The sequence below is a fragment of the Microtus ochrogaster genome, linkage group LG9 (genome assembly GCF_000317375.1).
Source record: "Microtus ochrogaster isolate Prairie Vole_2 linkage group LG9, MicOch1.0, whole genome shotgun sequence".
Classification (NCBI taxonomy): domain Eukaryota; kingdom Metazoa; phylum Chordata; class Mammalia; order Rodentia; family Cricetidae; genus Microtus; species Microtus ochrogaster.
In genome coordinates this window covers 28,885,602-28,891,857 of record NC_022034.1, presented here as the reverse complement: position 1 = coordinate 28,891,857, position 6,256 = coordinate 28,885,602, and positions in this window count along the sequence as shown.

Sequence of the window (6,256 nt, the reverse complement as noted above, 5' to 3'; positions counted from 1 at the left end):
ACTCATACAAATCTGCCTGCCTCCACCTCCCAAGCTGGATTTAAAGATGTGTACCACCATGCCTGACTTTGTTTTGTTTCATTTAATTAAAACTTTATTATAAAAACTTTCAAATAAAAATCCACATCCAAAATTAACTAGACCTGAAGTCTATACATCTCAATGAGTGTCTATAAACTGCTCGTTTAAATGAAATAAACCCACCATTTTGTCTACTGTTTACACAGTGAAAGACTGAAGATAAACTCACACCAGAAGTGTGGTTAATAAAATGCACGCATGAACACATACCTTGGGACCTGGGCACACTCAGCCCAGCCCGCATCTGCCTCACTTTACAGTCCCACATAACAGCATCAATCACCCCAAAGCATTGCACAACTTCTCACAGTTCGAATACGCAATTAGGAATTTCAGGGGCAAGAATTGAAACACAAGGGTCTATGGGTCTTTTTAAAGGCTTAATCATAGCTAGTTAGGAACTTACGCTAACAAGAGCGTTTCCTTCCTTAAGCATCCTAATTAATTGGTGCTTAGCATATGGGTTACCAAATTTGCCTTTTAAAGTTTGCATTTAGAAGTTGCAAATACATCTATTAGTATGAATTTCTAGGTCAGTAAGGTTTTGATTTGCAATATTTAATATTTGCATAATTTAACCTTTGCCTGACTTTGAAGAATTATTCCACAGACCTACATTTACTTTGTTAGTGGAATGATTTGCTACGAAGTGACTACAGGGATAGCACTGTCATGATATTAGGGGGATTCCTCATTGAGTCCAGTCTAGTTGGAATCTCAGAGCTTTACCTCCGATTCTAGAAGCCAAATGATTCAAATAATCTTTAAATTTTATACATATTAAATTATATATTATTTTAAATTTAAGGATTATATATGTGCATAGATATATATAGATAGAGACAGAGATGGAGATAGAAAGATTTTCACTGTGCGTGTAACCTTGGCTAGCTTGGAACTTGCTGTGTAGACCACGTTGGTCTCTGCCTGCCTCTGATTTTGGACTACTGAGTTTTAAGCCTTGTTCCACCATACTCAGTATAAAGTGTTATATTTTAATTGACACATATTTATGGAGTTCAGCCTGATATTTCAATACAGTACATAGTGTTTAATGGGCAGGTCAATGAATGGCATATCTTTTAACCCATACATTTATCATTTCACATTTCTCATTTCTTTAAATTGGGAACAATCAAATTTCTCTCTGTTAGGTATTTGAAATGTTCAAATAAATAATTGTTGCCAACAAGAGTTATTCTATAGTGCTATAAAACATTAGAAGTTAGTCTTCTTGGGCTTGTGAGAAGGCTGGGCAGGTAAGATCTCTGTGAATTCCAGGCCAGCCAGACCTAATAGTGAGACCCTATCTTTAAAAAAAAATGTTGTGGCCAAGCAGTTTAAGTGCACACCTTTAATCCCAGCACTCAGACACTTAGGAGGCAGAGGCAGGTGGATCTCTGTGTGTTGGAGGCTAGTCTGCTCTGCAGAGCAAGTTCCAGGACAGACTCCAAAGCTATACAGATAAATCCTGTCTTAACCCCCCCCCCAAAAAAAAAGCCTGTTGATATAAGAGTTGTTCCTTATATCATCTGGTATATGGGTTTAATTGATTTAATGTACTTAGACAACAATAACAACAAAACCATACAATTGCTATCCCAAGACTCACTATTGAATCTTTACTTAGTTTTTGATGGATTTTTTTCCTACTGAAATGTATAATGTAGTCTCATCCTTCAACTTCAGTCTTTTCTGCTCAACTCCTTCCCCCTAGGATGCAATAAAGAGACCACATATAGCCCAGCAGCACATAGGAGACAAATTTTCTGTGATAGGAAAGTGTTTCTTGTTACCGGTAATGTTTCTCAAAGGACTTAGGTCAAAGCAAATCTTTCTCCTCTGTAATTGTTTTCTGAATACCATGTTTGATTGCAAAATATTAAAATGTAGTATGTTACTTTTGAAGTGTTAAGTATTTTGTTACAGATGATTTTGTTTCCATAACAACCATGTAAAAATTAGAATAAAGATGAAATTATAATTATTTAACACATCCATGAGCTTGATTTACACCCCAAAAAGTGTTAAAATGGCTGAGCCTAGAAGAGCGGCAGTGTGGTAGGGTCAAAACCTGCTTTTGGGGAGTCAGCAGGATGGAATTTGTATTCAGACCCCCTTTTTCCTGGTGGCAGTTTGTGCTCAGCCTTACTTTCCTATGGTGTAGTAAGGACATCAACTCTCAAGGATGACAGGAAGAAGAAAGTGACATAAAATGTACAAGACGCTGTTGTGGGACATTTGACCACTCTGTGTAAAGATGTGTCTCTGTTTTACCTCATTTGCCTAAGGCACCTTCTGATTGGCTTAATAAAGAGCTGAACAGCCAATAGCTAGGCAGGAAAGGATAGGCAGGACTTCTGGGCAGAGATAGGAACTCTGGGAAGAATTTGAGTCTCATGGGATTTGCCAGCGAAACACAGAGGAAGTCAGATGTACATTATAGAGGAGAGGTAATGAGCCATGTGACAGAATAAAAATTAATATAGATGTGTTAATTTAAGTTTTAATTAGTTGGGAATGAGTCTAAGCTAAGATCAAGCTTTTATACTTTATAAAAAATCTTCATGTCATTATTTGGGAGCTGGTGGGCCAAAGAAAAACCCCTTCCAAGACACTTAGCTCACAAAAGGGTTGTTTTGATACTTGATAACCAATATATAACTAAGCATAGGATTGTTGGAACTCTAATAACATATACAAGGGAAACTATATCATTATAAGCTCACAGTTATAATTCTACAAATCAAATAAAGAGAAGCATTTTTAAGCTTCTCTTTATTGGCTCGTGGCTGAAGTCTCAGAACTCAGGAGACTGAGGCTGGAGAAGTCTCCAGAGTTCAAGGATAGATTAGGCTACACAGTAACAGGTTTAGTGGGGGTTACATTGTAGTATGATTAATAAAAACTTAGAGACAGAAATTGGAGTTCAACCTGAAGGCCAGAAAGCAAAACAGCCAGCCACTGGCTCTTACCTTGACCTCAGTTCAAATGGCAATGATGCCTCCAAGATTCTCAAAATGAGACTGTGACTGAGAGCTTTCTCCTCCCGTTTTATAATCCTCTCTAGGGCTGGGATTAAAGGCATGCACCACTACTGCCTGGTTTCTATGGCAAACCAGTGTGGCTACTAGGATTAAAGGCATGTATCACCACTCTCTGGTCTGTAAGGCTGATCAGTGCGACTGTTTTACTCTCTGAACTCCAGGCAAGCTTTATTTATTAAAATACAAATGAAATATCACTACAGTACATAGCAAAAGTCTATCTCAAAATCAAACAGTGAGGGAGGGAGAGAAAGAAAGGGAAGAGTTTTTATTTCATCAATAAATGCTATTAGGAAAGGAAACGGAACTTAAAGATAACTGAGATAATATGGTGAAATTTCGATTTACCCAGAATTTTAAACTTTTGATTAATTAACAATGTTGTGGGTTTAAATTAGTCTTAGCATAATATTTCTTTTTTAAAAGACTTGGTTTTCTTATTTTTAAGTATGTGTATGTGTGCATGTGTGGTATGGGCACATGGGCTGGATTGCCCTGGAGCTGGAGTTCCAGGCAGTTGTGAGCTGCTAGATGCCGGTGCTGGGAACTGAGCGTGGTCCCTCTGGAAGAGAAATATGCTCTCTTAACCACCGAGGCATTTCTCCAACCCCAAACTTTAATTTTTGCTGTTTTGAGAAAGGACCTATGGAGATCAGGCTGGCCTTGAACTCAAAGAGATCCACCTGCCTCTGCCTGGAATTTAAAGGCATGCTCACTCACATTTGATTGGTCATTTGAGATAGCCAAAATATTATACGGTGAGAAATAAATAGGCTTTTCTTAGACCCACTGATTGAGGCTGCATAACAGATACACAAAAATCGCAATTAAATTTTGATTAATTAACAATATCTTGTGTTTCAATTAGTCTTGTGATTTTATTTCTTTGGAGCCACAAGCTATTTTCATTTCTATTTATATAGAAAACAATTAGGCAAATAATGCTCCAAATTTACTTAAGTAGATGGAAGACTCTGTTTTTTAAACTGCTAAAAGCAAATTTGAGTCAGAGTAGATAAAGGTGTAATTTATTAATGTGAAATTAATATTATATTATACTATATTACTATATTAACATGAAATCCACAAGTATTTGCTAAAAGTGAGCTTTATTTTTTATAGTTGAACTCAATATCTATTTCATAACCTTGACTTGAGGAGGTAAAAATGAAGTCTCAGACAATCTCCCTGGCCTGGGCTCCCTGGGTCCCATTCTTTATATCCTTTCCTCCTCAGGCTGGCCCATACTTGGGATTTGCAGAGTGGATGGCATTTGCTCCTTAGCCATGACACCCTTTCCCCGGCATACACTGAGCCAGAAGAATCCTCCGAGTCTCTGTGTAAGTACTTTGGACACAGTGTTGTGGCTGTTTTATACCATCTCAGAGCCACAGCTGTTCCCTTCTCAGTCACACTTGAAGCCGTAGGTTATGGTGGACAGAGAGGACCCACAGTCACCCAGGACCTTCTTCTGGCCAGGCTCCATGTGTGGCCGCCTGTGTTTGCTGTGCAAGCTGGGCTGGTGTGTTCTCTACGGCTGCCTTCTGTTCGGATTCATCTTGGAAGGAAGGGATTGAGCCACTCCTGCTCTTTTTCTTCTACCTCCAGAGTCCTCGGATCTGGCAAGCACGTTATGTGTTCCGCCCCCCTCACCCAGGCACTGGGACCTGGGTGGGACTCTATAGCAACAGTCTCTCCAATGTCTGAGCATCGTTCTTCATCTACTACTACTTTTTCTCAAACTCATGGAGCTGTGATCTCTTTTTGGATTGGGAAAACTCCCCTTGCTTTATCATTTTTGCAAATACCAACTTCACACAGACTTTACAATCTGAATCTTTCCTGGCCCTGAGTCTTGATACTCAAAATTCAGTTTTTTTTCAAATTCAATGAAAATAGGTTTTTTTCCCCCCTTCCAACTACTGCTGTTGCTTTGAACTTTTGAACAAGCCCATTTTAAAACTGGAAAATCATAGGCAAGTCATGTTGATCTGTGGATCTCCTTTATAATAGCCTTCCCCTGGTGCATTAGATGCCAAAGACTGATTTGCATGAAAGGATGCATGGGATATAAAACAGCTAGCAGAGACAAACAGGACACGTTTCAATATATCAAAATGTTATCTCGCCACAGATGGGAGCTGCTTTGCACCTAGTTTTTGATCTAGTTCCTCCTTGATTTTCAAACTTATTTTATTTTCTAATTAATGACTCGAGAAATTGATGACTGGACAATGGCCAGACCACATATGGCATAGAAGTCAAACCGACAGGCTGCAGCCAAAGCCGGAGCAGCCAAACGAGCATCCCTGGCTGCCAGCACAAAGGTTCAGACTTGGTCAATGCCCAACAGCTTTCCAATTCCTTACCAATTTCCTTCCAACTCATAGCTAACCAAAAAAAGCCAAGTACTATGCTCCCTACAGCAACCATGGAGGATACCCTGCCTCTACTCAGCTCCTTCTTCTGTTAGCTTGCCTGCAGCTTTTGCTTGTCAGCAGCCTCCAATCTGAACACACCTGGAGCCTTTCTCCCTCCCCCCCCCTCCTACTATGGAGCCTTCCCACTCTCATGCCTGCCTTTGACCCTCTGCCAAGTGCGAGTGATGGTGGCTGTCTCCCTTGCTCTAAAAAATAGCCTTTGTTCTCATCTGGGTGGGCTTCATTTGCTTCCCCAGCCTTACTACACATAAAGGTATTATATTCAGATGTACGCTTTGATAACCGAGCTTAACTAATGTGTGTGTGTGTGTGTGTGTGTGTGTGTGCGTGTGTGTGTTTCACGGAGACATTTGGAGTAAATAAATACTGGGCTTTGATTTCTGCCTTGATGAATAAGAATTAAAAATTATAACTCAAAAATGACATCGCTTGAGTTTATAGGCTGTATCATGCCTCTGATGGGTACAACTATAGTATTCTCAAAAGTATATCTGAAATTCCCACCTTTGCAAATTAAAATTAATGCATGTCAACAAGTTACTATCCAGAGGGACAGTGTTGTGCATCAATTTGAAAATGAAGAATGTTTTAATTATGTAGGCAATTGTTCCTCGTGTGTCAGTTCTCTTCAGTTGTCACAGAGCTGTATTAGTATGCACAAATAAGCCGAAGGCCTTAGTCATAACA